Source organism: Lampetra planeri, chromosome 9, assembly GCF_965212315.1.
Source record: "Lampetra planeri chromosome 9, kcLamPlan1.2.h2, whole genome shotgun sequence".
Classification (NCBI taxonomy): domain Eukaryota; kingdom Metazoa; phylum Chordata; class Hyperoartia; order Petromyzontiformes; family Petromyzontidae; genus Lampetra; species Lampetra planeri.
The window spans coordinates 1,835,379-1,850,947 of record NC_136115.1 but is presented as its reverse complement, the minus strand read 5'-3'; the positions used below and the strand labels follow the sequence as shown (position 1 = coordinate 1,850,947).

The following is a 15,569-nucleotide window of genomic DNA, read 5'->3' as shown; positions in this document are numbered from 1 at the left end:
GGGGGTGAGGGTTTCGCCCTCAGCGCAGGAGCGGCGACTCGTTCGTTTGTCACGGGGCAGTGTCCAGGGACGCAGATTATGGGAGGCGAAGCCTAATTAACGGGAGTGGATTTAGCCGCTCTGCTGCCTAATCTTCTTCCCGCGGCTTAGAGAGCTTGCGGGGTGCGTGGTGGTGGCGGTGGTGGTTCTTGTGGGTTTGGTGGTGGTGATTGTAGCAGAGCAGCGAGGCTCACAACAACGAGCGGAGCGCCGGGCGGATAAAACACAGCGAGTTGGCACAGCAGGGGGCACAGATGATGCATCTGCCAGTCATCTCAGTTATGGCACCTGGGTCTGTACCATGACCTCCTCCAAGCAAGCATTCGACACTTCACGTGGCATTAAAGTGCACACAAGCGCCGTGGTGAAGTCACCGCCATTCAGTGGCTCATGACGGCTGTTGTCGATGGTGGTAGTCGCGGACGTGTTGGCGGCGGTGGCTGTGGTGGTGCCGGCGGTGGTAGTAGCGGTGGTGGCGGTGGTGGTGGCATTCGTGATATTGGTGCACAAGATACGTAACGGAGGACAAAGAAGGCGTTTGATGAAAATTATCCCAGGCAGGGCCATCCTGTGGCCCACGCGGGGTGCTCAGCGGGGCTTTCCCGGCTTCACGCGGGGCGTGGCGGGAGCAGAGACCCTGTCAATCTTTAAATCAATCTAAAATTTTGTGTGTGTGCCAATATCGCCATCGATGCTCACAAACTCGCTACCGTGGAGTCGAGGGACGTGGAGGCGCGACTCGGTGGTGAGTCTCCACACACTAATTAAGACCAATATTGTAAATGCCGCCGCGTGGTCACGCCCATCAATGTCACCGCATCCAATGTGCCGAGTTGCTCATCTCCCAAGCACCCTGAGGCGCGACAACACAGTTTGTCCGAACCCGTATGAATCTGACACCGCTGTTATAAAATTACACTCAGCAATGATAATAATGTAGAGCCCCTGCGAGCAGTGATTATTAATAGGGCATCGTAATTAAACTTGTTGATGGAAGCATGCCCACGCCGTACCTTGGTTTTAAAAATTTTGTTTTGTTTGACCATACTTCACCACGCTGGTAATTGCGGGTTGAGGGCGGAGGGGGCGTGAGAGCCAGGACCTCAAGTTCAAGTTAATTTATTAGGTATAGCCCTGTGAGCCATTCGGCTCTTGAATCAGGTGCAACCGCAACAAACAAAAAACTAAAACATGAACAAGAAAACATCTTAAAGTGACTATGTGACTAGGTGCAAACAGAAAATCCAAGAAAATACAGCAAAAAATCCAGAAAAAAGCACCGTACACCAACGCTGTGTGCAAAAATCCTGTTCAGATATTACTCACCGCTGATGTTAGCCGTGGCCCGCAATCGAATTCAGGTCGCCAGGTTCACAACGCAGTGCGCTCATAACGCATTGTGTCATTGTTATAATTGTTCTCTACATTCATATTAATTATGTTTTGTAGCACATTGTCAATCCAATGGTGGACGACCTCTCCAGACCATGTCAGTTTTGAGTGTTGCATGACCATACTTCACCACGTTGGTCAATGCAGGTTGGTAAGGGGGAACCCAGGACCGATATCTCTCGACACTGGCGTTAGCCATGGACGGGAATCGAACTCAGGTGGGCGGCTTGATGGCACACAGCGAGAACCACTGTGACCACGCTCCACTACAATACATGCTGTATATGTACTCGTATTTATATATATGCAGCATATAGTCCATCATAATTACGACAACAACAATAATAATGTATAGCCCATGTATCAATCTACTGCTGGACGAAGGCCTCACCACGTGGTGTCGGATATGAGGGGGGGCTGGTTGTCTGCTTGACCATACTTCACCAAGAGCTGCTCAGCGCCGTCTGGTGAACGCGGGCAGCTTTTGACGTGGGGAGCGTGAAGAGTCCGGCAGGAGAGTGCCACGATGGATTTCATCCGTCACCGCGCTCTGCTGTCCCGCAAAACGTCGCCCCGCAGGAGCCTGTAGCACCTGGGGGCTATGGACGGTGGCCACACAAACGGCCGGAGCTCTACGAAGAGCGGTTTCAGCTCGGCATTATTAGCGATCATCTCGGGGGCTTTACTCGCCCCCCCCCCACGCACCCCCAGCCCAGCGTGGTACACACAGCCCCCCCCCCCCCCCGCGCAGTTAATCCGCCAGCCGCGCAGTGCAGGCCACGCACCTCAATCCACCACCTGCGTGACACGGGGGCTGACATATACCTGCAAAATAATAATCATATTTGTATTGACGGCTGTGCACAGCAGCAGCAATCATGCATACGCTCAGCATGAATACAAGTCGTGAAATTAAGAGAGCGAGAGACAAACCTCACGATAACCCCGTGCGAAATAGTTATAAGAAAAAGTTACATGCCAAAAGCCATTTTGGTGACTGAAATGAACGCGTGTAAATAGATACGGGCGAAGACATTGAGAAGTGTGTTGAGTTGTGGATGAATGCCATCTCTTCTCGCTCGCGATACGAGCGAACGCAGTGAGTCGCGAGATGCGCGGTGACGATCGATTCTTCCTTCCGAGCCTGGGCAGGGAACGACAGCCGTGGGAGATGGAGCGATTACAAAAGAGCAGCTCGTACACAGGCGCGGGATGGATTGTTACAGCACAAGACTGTATGAGACGACGACGGTTCGGGTTGCATCCTTCATCCAGCAGTGGATAGAGTATGGCTGCTGTTGCTGCAATGCCCTTGTACAATCACCACTGGTGCTAGCCGTGGCCAGAAATCAAACTCACGCCAAAGTGCGTGTAGCGCAGTGCGCTAACCGCTGCGCCACCGCTCGCCCCCCACCACTAAATCTATCATGTATTTTGAAATAACAGCCGCATATGAATGTCCCAGCGTGTCAGCCGAATACGTAATCATCCGCGTATGCTAATAGCGCTCACCTGCACGCTGAATTTATAATATGACACGCGAGTTTGATTTGTATGACGGTAGCGTGTGCAGGTGTGCGGGTGCGTGTGCAGGTGTGCGGGTGTGTACACACGTGTGCAGGAAGCCCGCAGGCCGTTCGGTATAAAGTGAGAGGCTGGACGACACGGACATCGACTCTCGCCCCGACCGGGTCCGCAACGTCGCCTCCATGGTGAGGTCGTCTGCTGGGCTGCTCACGCACATTGCGATCGGTGGAAGGTTGCGTGGCTTACATCTGTTGTGATGGGGGGGGGAAGTTGACAGATGGTGTTCGTCGCGTTGATTTTGTTTAACCCAGGTGAGACTTCGAGAGAAGCATGTTGAGTCAAATTTTGCAAGAGTATGTACGTACGTTGAACTTCTTTCACGCCGTACGTAGCCAACCGCACTAATTGGAGGTGGTGGGAGAGAGTGGCATCTGCAGAGTCACGAAAAGAACGAAAGCAAAAAAGAGATAACGTAGAACAATTGAGCTCATACAGTTCAGTTGTTCAACAACAAACTGCGCCATCCGTGCATTTGACTCTTGACTTAGGGGTGGTCTGAAATGCAACGTAAGTAAACGCACTTTTATTTCACCAGGAGTTGAAAACAACCAATTTTGGACAGCATGGAACGTGGTATTACACTGGTCAACAAAAAAAACATTTTTTTCTGGCCTGAACTTTTGCAGCTGTTTTAAGACTAATTTCAGGGTGCTGATTCCAAATCTGACCTCAGATTTGCTCTATCACATCTCATTTTTATGCTATCGCCATACCCCATTTTCATTAATTTTACCTGAAATTAACTCCGTCACTTATGATTGCAAGTTGTTGCGAGTCAGTGACTGCTTTAGTGTTAAAATATGTTGCTCGTTCACGTAACTTGCCCAACGTTCTATGCGGGCTACACGGGGGAACTTTGTCTGTGTGTGTCACAGAAGGTCATGGCGCATCTGCTGCTGCTCCTGCTGCCCCTGGTAGCGCTCACCCACGGCTACTGCACCCAGCAGCAGCTCTCAGCGGACATCGTCATGCGGGACGGAGGTGAGTGCCACTCTCCCTTGAATGACAGAAGCAACATTACAAAAAACACACGGACACCCCCCCACCCCCCCCCCCGCGTTGTCTTACCCTGTAGATGTTGCGCGTCGGCACGAGCTGTCGATGCTGCGTCTCCCCCTTCACCGGGCTGCCCCGCACGAGTTACAAAGCTTCGCTACATTGGGGGAGGAGGCATCGAAGAGCCGTGGGGCCGACACGCGGCTGGCCGTGGCGGCAATGTTGTGATACAAGAACAAGTTTGGCGATGATGATTGACTTCACGTTAAACGGACAAACGCCGAGATTGTCGGAGGTGTGTCCGCTCCTCGGCATTGCCAAAGAGAGGATTAGAGACGATGGCAGGCGGGGTCCTTCGTATGCACAATGGCGATGGCTGCCGCAGAAAGTGATGCCACCCAGCCGCCCAGCCCGAAAGCACGTCAACCGCGGAGATGGAGCAATAAAATAAGCTCGCGCGTCGGCGGCATCGTGCCGAGATGTGTATGTATGTTGAACTTCTTTCGCACCGTTCGTAGCCAAGCGTGCTAATCGGAGGTGCGGGCGAAGGACAACGAACCAAACACGCAGACACACAAAACACGGTAGTGACGGCGTGGGGAGGGCCTTCATCCAGCAGTGAAGAGAGCATGGCTGCTGCCGCCGCTGCTGCTTCTACTGTTGACGACGGTGACGATGTCGATGTTACCGGTGACCGTTGCCCGTTCGTCTTCCTCTTTTTGTTTGTTGTCACCGTGCCCGCGGCAGTCCCGGTGCTGGAGGAGGGGTCGTGCAAGGACGAAAACGGCGATTCGCGACTCGCCGGCGAGCAGTGGAGAGAGCGTGGCTGCATGCAGTGCACCTGCGGGGAGACGTCCGTCTCCTGCTGCAGCATGTACGTAACGCCGCCAACAACGTCGCTCCGAACAGCGTCGCATATCCGCCCCCGACCGATCAATCGCCCGCACCCGGCCGCACGTTGTTGAATGTAAAACGGTGTAAAAAAAACGTTCAAGGCCCTTATTTGTTAGCAGCAATATTTTCTATTGTAACCCGACAATTAATTGGAAGCCAATGCAGAGATTGTATGATAGGGGTAATGCGGTTTAAATCTTTCGTGACTGCAGGGGTTCATCTTCTTGGTTCTTTCGGTAAAGTCACGTAGAAGGGAAATAATAAAATAATAAAAATAAAACATAATAAAATACTATAATAATATCTTATTTTATTATTTCCCTTCTACGTGACTTTACCGAAAGAACCAAGAAGAAGGGGTAATGTGCTCACGGGATGACGACGATGATGATGATGACGACGATGATGATGACGACGATGCTAATGTTATCCGCGCACCGCGCCCACATCTCCTCCCATCGGCCGGCAGCGGGGGCAGAGCGGTGAACTTTGGGGCCGACTGCGAGGCCGTGTTGGACGTTGACACGTGCCGCTACTCGGTGGTGAAGAAGGACGACCCGAGCCAGCCGTGCGCGCACGACATGGTGGGATAGCGCGGAACACGACGCGTGGGGCCCCGTCCACCACGGCGCGAACCCAGGCCACGCGAGTTCAGCGGAGAGAGAGAGGGAGGGATGATGATGATGATTATTGCGATGGAGGAGTTAAGGTTCAGTGGTGGCGGAGTGATGGGTGCACGCTAACGGTGCTTGCTACAACAACCTGCTATAAACGCATTGTCTTTGGAGTATTTCGATTTAAAGCTGTCGTGACTGCAGGGATTCATCTTCTTGGTTCGAGGAGGAAGGGCGCCTTGACAAAGAAATTTGCTAACCCAGCTTAAATATACGCTGGCAAGCTTGGTGGTGTTCATTCAGACGCTGTCTTTCCGACAGACCTGTTCTTCACCTGAGGACGGCTGCTTGCGTTGTGGCCGAAACGTCGTGAGAATTGTATTTTATTATGTTTTATTTTTATTATTTTAGTATTTTCCTTTTACGTGATTTTACCGAAAGAATCAAGAAGATTTTGAGTATTTGTTAAGTGACGGTTTCTCATATTTGGAGTGCTCACTACCTACACGTGGCACCTGCATGGCGAGTTGATGTCATCATCATCATCATCATCGCGCTACCGACGTTTGCCCAGGTGTGCTCCCTCCTTGTAACTCCCAGTCCGTCGCTAGTCTCGACCACCTGACGTCATCTGTTCTCACGACGTCTCCTGCCCACCAAGTTCGCTTAGACTCCTCAAACACTCAACGCATTCGTCAACAGCACTGCTGCCTTCAAAAAATAAAAGTATATGATAATACGTATGTTGAACTTCTTTCGCACCGTACGAAGCCATCCGTGCTAATCGGAGGTGCGGGGGAACAGGTGACGTTTCGGGCAGCCTGTCCTTCGAGTCAGTGTTTCTACAATCAGGATGATGTCTCTGACTTGCGTGCGTTCTCGAATCCACGTGCCCCTCGTTCTGGACAATTCCAAGCGCGCTTTTCTCCGCGCCTCGAAGTGTCTTGAGTGATTTTGTCGCTCATGGGAGATGTGGATACAATCATGACATGCGGTCCATGGCCAATGCTATAACCCGCATTAAACGTAAAAGATAACATGGTGTAACATTTTATATCGGCAGTTTTGTTCGCTTCAGTGACCACTCAATGTTGAGCGAGGTTTAAAGTTTTGCGCACGATATTGTGGACCGAGTTTACAAATATGCACCTCTAGAAGTAATTGAATCACACACAATAAAAAATGATTTCATTAAAGCTCACCGCGTGTGTCTGTGAGGAGTGGTAGTGTAGCGCTTGGCGCGTTGCGATACGAAACCGGCGATCCGAGTTCGATCCCCGCTCACGGCCACCACCACCAGTGACCATTACCTCAACCGGTTCCTGGGCCTCCCCTAGGTCGACTCCGCCTCAAATGAGTATTTGGTGCGGTGTGTAAACATCGTCACTGGGCGTGGTGCTGGCCACCCGTTCCGAACTTCATAGGTGCTCGCTCGCCGCACTTGCAGCAACGGCCTGTTAAGGCTACACGGGGGATCTTTGTCTTCAGCACAAGCAGAAGATGCAGGGGCCGCCGATCGCTGGGGGAGCCGATGGAGCCCGGGCAGGAAACAAGAAAGTGGAAGACAAGTTCAACGACACTTAGCGGAAACATTTGAACATTTGTCAATTCAGCACTTTAACTTCCATTTTGTATTTCAACCCCATCGGGGGTGGTGGGGGGGGGGTTGACTGCACGTGCGCCTTCATTAAGTGAAGTCGCCGCCTTCCCTCGTTCCACCCGGGGCCCTCCGTCGACCACGATGGCAAACAGCAATTAAAGCAACAACTGGTGACGAAGTCACGCACGTGCAGTTGTACCCGAACAGAGTTGAACGGTGTTCACTGCGGACAGACGCTCACCCCCCCCCCACCATCCCTTAGACATGCGGGTCACGGTTAGCCTCCTGGCTACGGGCGAGTCGGGACTCGCGTGTCACGCCAAGCTGGCAGGATGCTCGGGGGGGAGAGGAGCTTCGTTATCGATTCACGCACTCGAGCCTCCCCTTCTGGCGACGTCGCCTTCGGGCAGCGTGCATCGGCGACGTCACATCAAATTTCGATTTAAAGCTTTCGTGACTGCAGGGATTCATCTTCTTGGTTCTTTCGGTAAAGTCACGTAGAATGGAAATAATAAATTAATAAAAATAAAACATAATAAAATAATTCTCACGACGTTTCGGCCACAACGCAAGCAGCCGTCCTCAGGTGAAGAACAGGTCTGTCGGGGAGACAGCGTCTGAATGAACACCCCATCCTGCCAGCTGGCGTGACACCCCAGGCTTGCGTTGTGGCCGAAACGTCGTGAGAATTATTTTATTATGTTTTATTTTTATTAATTTATTATTTCCATTCTACGTGACTTTACCGAAAGAACCAAGAAGACGTCACATCACTCATCGCCTGACGAAGCTGTTTGTAATCGCCAGCGAAGCGTTGTCAACGTTGTGGGTTTACTCTCCGACACCCCGGTGTGCTCTACTAGTAACGCATTGGCATGTCATTGTTGAAGTGACAAACATTCCTATTGACTGTCGGGTGGTGGCGGGTTTAAGGACAAAAAATATATTTTTGGGCAAATATCCCAAACATCGTCAGGGCAATGAGTGCTGTGAGGTGTGAGTGGTGGCGCAGCAGTTATTTCAGCAGTTATCAATCAAATCCCGCCATTTGAGTTTCATTGTTTTAGATGAGCTGACAATTCATTGCGACTGCCTGACGAACCCACGTGGTTTGTCTGTCGATCCCACGCGATCTGCCTGACGATCCCATGTGATCTGCCTGACGAACCCACGTGGTTTGTCTGTCGATCCCACGTGGTCTGCCTGAGGATCCCACGTGGTTGCCTGACGATCCCACGTGGTCTGCCTGACGATCCCACGTGGTCTGCCTGACGATCCCACGTGGTTTGTCGATCTCACGTGGTCTGCCTGAGGATCCCACGTGGTCTGCCTGACGATCCCACGCGGTCTGCCTGACGATTGAACAAAGGCTCCCCGAGTATTCTGTACTTGCCGAAGAAGCTTCCTGCAAGACGCGCTGCAACCAGAGCTTGTGCGGTGCTTTAAATTTTGTTTTTAAAGGGCACCATTCGATGCACGCATTTTGAGCTGAATAACAATGGTATTGTTCTAATCCCATTTGAATCGATGAATCCAGGGTTGACCAATCTCCAGTCCCCGCGACTGACCACGCTCCCCCGTCTTTCCGCGTTTGTCGATTGACTCCCTCCTATTCAAAAACGAATTAACTCTTTCCACGCTGCACGCACCAGACGATTGTTTAATGAGTGCCACGTGACGCGCTGAGCAATTCACGCTGTCTGCGTCTAATGGCTTGCGTGTAAACACACGCACACGTACGTCACACGTGTACACACACAAAGACAAAGATCCCCCGTTTAGCCGTAGCAGACTGTAGGGGCAAGTGCTATTAGTGAGCACGTATGAAGGCCGGAACGGCACACGAGGGGTGGGTGGGCAGCACCACGCCCGCCGCCTTTGTCTCCCCAGTTGCGATGTTTACTACACACCGCACCAGGTACTCATTTGAGGCTGAGGCCACACACACAGTCACACACTCTCTTCATGCGCCTCCGTACACTCAAGGGAGTGGCCACGGATTACTCCAGTGTTAATACAGATTCTGATCAAATTAATTTAATCAAAAGATTCTGATTGAGAGCCCACCGCCCTGGGCCGCCGTGCGTCTCCTTTTCGCAGGAGCCTGAAGCCCCCGAGGCATCCCCGACGACGGCGAGCTGCTCCTGGCCCAATGCCGCCACCGCCGCCGCTACAAGACGGTGTCCAAGTCCGACCACAGCCAACCCTGCGACTCTCACGGCGTCGTGGGGTGAGAGAGAAGGCAGCGACAGGAGCCGCGTCTCTGATCCCCGCACCTCCTTCCTCCCCATCCTCCTCCTCCTCGTCGTCGCCTTTGTCTCCTCAAGAGCCTAAAAGCCCTTTCATCTCCACGCTGCTAGAGAAGACCTTGCGGGTGGGATTCGAACCCACGATGTTCAGAGCAATATTGCCGGAGGCTCTCTCGATTTCGTTTCCAGAACTCTGCAATGCGTTTGCATTTATCGGTGTCGGTTGTGGAGTACAAGGTGTGACTATCGATAATAATAACAATCCTACATTACTGTGTTGTTCCCCGTGTTGCTATATATATGCTCACAACAGAGGTGTGGACTCGAGTCATGCGACTTGGACTCGAGTCAGACTCGAGTCATGATTTTGATGACTTCAGACTCGACTTGGACTTGCCTCATCTTTGACTCGACTTGACTCGGGACTCGAGAGCAAAGACTTGAGACTTACTTGTGACTTGCATAACAATGACTTTGTCCCACCTCTGGCTCACAATATCATGAGGACAAAACAAGGCGAGATGCATGTGGCGTGCCAAAAATACTTTCCAGAACGTCGTTACAGACCGCTCCGAGTGACACGTAAGCATGTCGATTGTCAAAAGCAAGGGTCGCTTCTAAAGTCCAGAATCAATGCAAAAGAAATCCTCCCCAGGTTTGCCGCACTGCAAACGTGGCTGTTGTAAATATACACACAAAAAACCGGAGTGTAATCTCATAGCGGCTGGGCCTATACTTAATTATTTAGCTCTGGTTGTGATTCAGGTGGCTGAGAGATTAAACCTAGCAAGGTCTTTATTTACACAATGAGCATGACACACTCCATATAAAGACCGATTTCGCACAGACATCGTGGTGTAGCTTATTTACACTTTAAATGTCAAATGTTTTTATAAATGAAACACACATAGCACCCCCCCCCACTCCGTATCGATGCCCTCAGCACCGCCACACACGTGACGGTACCTCACCACAACTCAGCACCGTCAACTACCCCTCCTATCTATTGTCGCCATTAATTTGTCATAACTCTAGCATTGCTTTGGATGGTTGTTGTTGTTATCTCATGCTTCCTGTGTGGCGGATATCGGAGCCGTTTTGAGATATTATTGGAAGTCTGTGGTCGCTAAATGCCCCATTAAAGGGAGCGAGCCATAGAATTTACAACGGTGACGGTATTGGACCTAGAGCCATTGGCCCGGTCAGGGCTTATTGGCACCACCGCTCCCTCTCTTCCCGTGGAGCTCCACATCCCTTGCTCCGCAGTGAAGGACGCTCTCGTGAGCTCACGCAATGACACACTCCACGTTCTACGTTGCATCCTATCGATGCATTGGCCGGCGTTTCAGAAGCGTCTGCTAGCGTGACCACAGTTGGCGTTTACGAGCTACCACGCCGAGTGACGACGCCGAATCGGCAATGGCACCTTTGTATGAGAATCGTTGACATTTCTGAGTGGAGATCGACACGTGGAGCGTGGATGTTACGCTGGACAGTAGAGGGCGGCACGGGACCGCTCCGGGCACAGTGCCGCTTCTGAAACAACGGACCGGATTTTCATCCCGAATGGATTGGGCCGTCGGTGATGAGAGCAGTGAGCTAAATAAACTCAGTACGCGGGAATGCACTTTAATCGATTCATCGTGATAGATTGGTTCCCTCCCTTCACTCCCCCTCTCCATGTCCTTATTAAAACAAAACAAGGAGCTTACTTGCACAAGCACCCGCTATTGCCTGACGCCCCTTGCTCTCAGATGATGCTTGCACTTTTCTTTTCTTTCAATTCGCGTTTCGTTCACGACCGTGAAAGGCCTCTTTTGTTCGTTGTGCAGCAATCCTTCAGGAATCTGTAACTCGTTCTCCACAATGTCGATGTTCTTTTGTCTTTTCAGTTGCTGCTCTGCTCATCACAACACGAATCTCGCAAAATAGCCGGCGACTCCCTGAACGGGACCATTCGTGACGACGAATGAAACACGCTAAACACTCTTGGGTATTGCAATATGTTTAGGAACTAAATGTCGAGATCTGCTGACCAGGAGAGGGCTTCTAGAGAGAGCCCGTGTAGTTTTTGCCGTTCCTTTTAACATCGAAGGAGCGCAGACTGCGTCGGTTTAACTCTCTGGTCCGGGTTGTATGTCCACAGTAGTTCGACTGTGTATCATGTCATTAAAGCTCCGCTCGTGAAGAAGATGTGCGCATCGGCCAATAATGGTCATTGCAATAGAGACAATTCCGTTTCGGGAAACAGAAAGTTACTCCAAGTGTAACATTGACATAAGGATGTCTCATCCAGTACTTAGTCACGGGTGCCCATATTGTGACCGTGTTTCAAACTCAAATATTGCTTTGATTCGAGTAAATATCGCTTGAAAAATTACTTTTCGGGTTACAAATGCCAAGCACTCGGTATTCCGTTGAATAAATGTGCTTGAGCGCAGCGAGCAAAGGGTCCGCTAAGCATGACGCATTCCACCTCGTTACAGACGGTTACAAAAGCAGGACGCGGCGTGGACATCATCACGTCACGCGACACCAGCAGTGAGTGACCTCGGTAGGCGAACGGTTTCAACTGTTGCACAATACGGGAGTGAAGTTTCTCGAACGAACCTACGTTTATTTACGTAACAATAATTCGATCTCTTTACCCTACTTGTCAGTGACTGGAGAAGGAAAAACAACTCGGCAAGAAATGCGTCCATGCCGCAAGTAAAATGTTTGTATATATACACACACACCATTAGGCGATTGATCATTGAGAGCACATACAGACACAGAGAGGATCACGAGTGACCAGAGACCACACGTCACACCGTGGTGCCTGATGATAATTACACGTTAAAAAAAAATCTGATCTTAGCAGATTTTTTGATTGATATTACGAATAGTTACCAATTAGTACCAGTGAGCATAGTTAGTTAGAATCCTTCACGTGTAGCTCATTTAGCTTGCATAACTATTCACTGCCGACATTGCATAACGCCGTGATCGTTTTCGATGGACAGCCAACAGATCATGCTGCAGAATCTTCATTTGAAGCTTTCGTGACGGCAGAAATCCATACTCTGTGGTTCTTTTGGTAAAGTCACGTAGGTAGAAAAATAATAGATCACGACGTTTCGATCGCAACACAAGCAATCGTCATCAGGTGGGACAACCACAGCAAGAAAACAACTGCTGAAGTAGGCGAGAGATCTGCCGTGACACGAGGTTATATAGTGTGTAGTGTAGTGTAGAGTGTAGTGTATAGTATAGTGTATAGTGTAGTGTATAGTCGTGTATAGTGTAGAGTGTAGTGTATAGTGTAGTGTATAATGTAGTGTAGAGTGTAGTGTATAGTGTAGTGTATAGTGTAGTGTATAGTGTAGTGTATAGTGTAGTAGTGTAGTGTATAGTGTAGTGTATAGTGCTGAAGTAGGCGAGAGATCTGCCGTGACACGAGGTTATAGAGGCCTCGGCATTGCTGCCGCGGTGGTCCACTTTACTGCAGTGACCCGAGTTCTGCTGCGGGGTCAACTTTCTGCCCCCCCCCCCCCACTTCTCTCCCCCCCCCTACTTGCCGTGGTTGTCCAACCTGATGATGATGGCTTGTGTTGCGATCGAAACGTCGTGATCTATTATTTTTCTACCTACGTGACTTTACCGAAAGAGTATAATGCTCTTAGATTTTCCAAATTACCTTTATTTAAATGAACGGAACTTCTGCAGAGCTCTGTCAACCCACTGCTGGATTAAAGGCCTTTCCAGACCCTGTCGGTCATGGGGCGGTTGGTCAATGCTGGGTGGTTAAAGGGACCGGTTAAAAAAATCACTCAACACCGCTGTGAGCCACAGTTGGGAACCGAACTCAGATCGCGAACACACCGCAACCCGTATGCGCATGCTTTCCCAGATGAACAAATGGTCATTATTTTGTATTGTTGTTGTTGTTATGAAACACATTCTCTTTGGTAACGCGCCTGCATTGGCGGTGGTTTGTGCGCAAGCACATACATCAAAAACAACTCAACGCATTCGTCAATAAAATTGCACATATAAAGGGTCATTGCTCGGAACGTCACCCATTATACGTCTCTCGTTTCATGGCAGTACAATTTACGAGTGTGTTGCTTTGTTTGACATTCTGAATAGTAATCTTTTAACGAGTCAGTCATTTCGACCACGCCAAGGAGGTCGCAGTCCTCATCCACCTGAAATTCCCCACCGTCGCGATGAGATGAAGACGGCACAAAACCCATAGATGGATTCAGTCGGCACAAAACCCATAGATGGATTCAGTCGGCACAAAACCCATAGATGGATTCAGTCGGCACAAAACCCATAGATGGATTCAGTCGGCACAAAACCCATAGATGGATTCAGTCGGCACAAAACCCATAGATGGATTCAGTCGGCACAAAACCCATAGATGGATTCAGTCGGCACAAAACCCATAGATGGATTCAGTCGGCACAAAACCCATTGATGGATTCAGTCGGCATAAAACCCATAGATGGATTCAGTCGGCACAAAACCAATAGTTGAATTCAGTCGGCATGGAACCTATCGATGGATTCAGTCGGCACGGCACCCATCGAGGGATGCAATCGCCACAAAACGCATCGAGGGATTCCGATCTGTCTAGTTTTCCCACACAGTTCCTGTGTTCAATCCACTGCAGGAGGAGAGTGCCTCCTGCCACGAGTGTGCGGGGGGGGGGTGAAGGACAGCAAACACAAACTATTTTTTCTAAAGTTGATGGAGGAATTCTTTGGCTCATTTAGATAGACCGTGCGTCACTCTGTGATCTTGTTTATCAAAGAGCAGCCAACGTCTCTGTCTACCTCGCTCCGTAATCCCGACCAAGGGCAACAACCCGTAACGTCTGCGCTATTGTTTTCCGTAAATCGGCGATAGCCGCAGTTTAAATGTTAGAAAATTAGGTTAGTGGTGAGTTCAAGCGGCACTCAAGCCTTGAACATCTCACACGCGCGCATCAACACACGCACTCGTGGCACATCCGTCCACACACTCGGATGGATCTCTCACGGCACTTGCGGAGTACAGCGAGTGATTCCATGGCTCCGTCTCCAAGGTGGTGGGGCTCCTCCACGGTCAGAGGCAGTCGGCAACCAAAACAACAAAGAGGCATTTTTCTCGAATTTGGTTTATGAAAGAAACACCCCCCCCCCCTCGAAACATTTCAAGAGCCGTAATTGCACTGCGTAGTGAATACCGGGTGCTCTTTAATAAATAGCGCGTCACGAAGCAGCAGTCCTTGCCAACGCCTGTGACCGTGCGTATTAAACATGGTGATTCACGTGTCTCCTATTAGCACGGTTGGCGACGTACAGTGTGAAAAAAGTTCAACGGCAAATACGTGATTCACGTGGATTGCTCAACACGCACGTTGGCGTGTTTGTTCACCCGGCAACTCACTTTGGTTGTGTGGGGTGGAGGAGGGTTGTACGACACATATTGAGACATTGCGTCAAAGCGATCTCACCCCCCCCCCCATCCCTCAAAAAATCGCGTATTCATCACGTTCTCGCTGACAATCGTCATATTGTGGAAACTGATATTGTCGCAAACCCCCAGTAACCAACCCTTGTCTCCAAAGTGCAGGGTCACGGGTGTGCACCACCATACAATCGTGTAAATGACACAGACGACTGCTGTGTGATGAAACATGGCAATGGTTAATGTGGGAATAGGCAATGTTTGTCTGTTTGGTTTTGTGGAACATCTCGGGAAAGCCTGTTAGGAAGCTTGATCGTTCGCTTGTTCACTCACCGAACACTCCCTTATTGACTTATCAAATCACCGAAACACTCACCCACCCACCGACTTACTCCATTCACCCACTTGCGAGCTCGCTCACTCATACATTCACTGCCTTACTCAACGACTCACCAACCCAACGACTCACTCATCCACTCAGTTACACGCATACCGCTCACCGACTCATTGGCTCGCTCACTTACTAACCCACAAACACCTACCAGCACGTGTTCGCTCGCTCTTCCACACATCCACTCACTCACCAACTTACCTGCACACTCTCTTACTCGCCGATCCACGAAATAACTCACTCAAACATTTACTCACCACCTCGCTTACACGTGCCAGTGCCTCATTGACTCACCAACTCAGTGACCGGCTGTCTCACTCGCTCACTTCCTGACTCACTCACTCACTCGCTCACCTACTCACACTCTC

General features: G+C 50.3%; 1 long non-coding RNA gene across 1 annotated transcript; it reads left to right on the top strand.

Annotated features, from left to right (window-relative positions):
- The first annotated feature begins 8,826 nt into the window (after nt 1-8,826).
- LOC144720744 (uncharacterized) lies at nt 8,827-12,463 on the top strand. The gene is made up of 4 exons (XR_013585796.1): nt 8,827-9,040; nt 9,223-9,352; nt 11,264-11,364; nt 11,858-12,463. It is a non-coding gene; the product is annotated as an uncharacterized LOC144720744 (long non-coding RNA).
- Nucleotides 12,464-15,569: the final 3,106 nt, after the last annotated feature.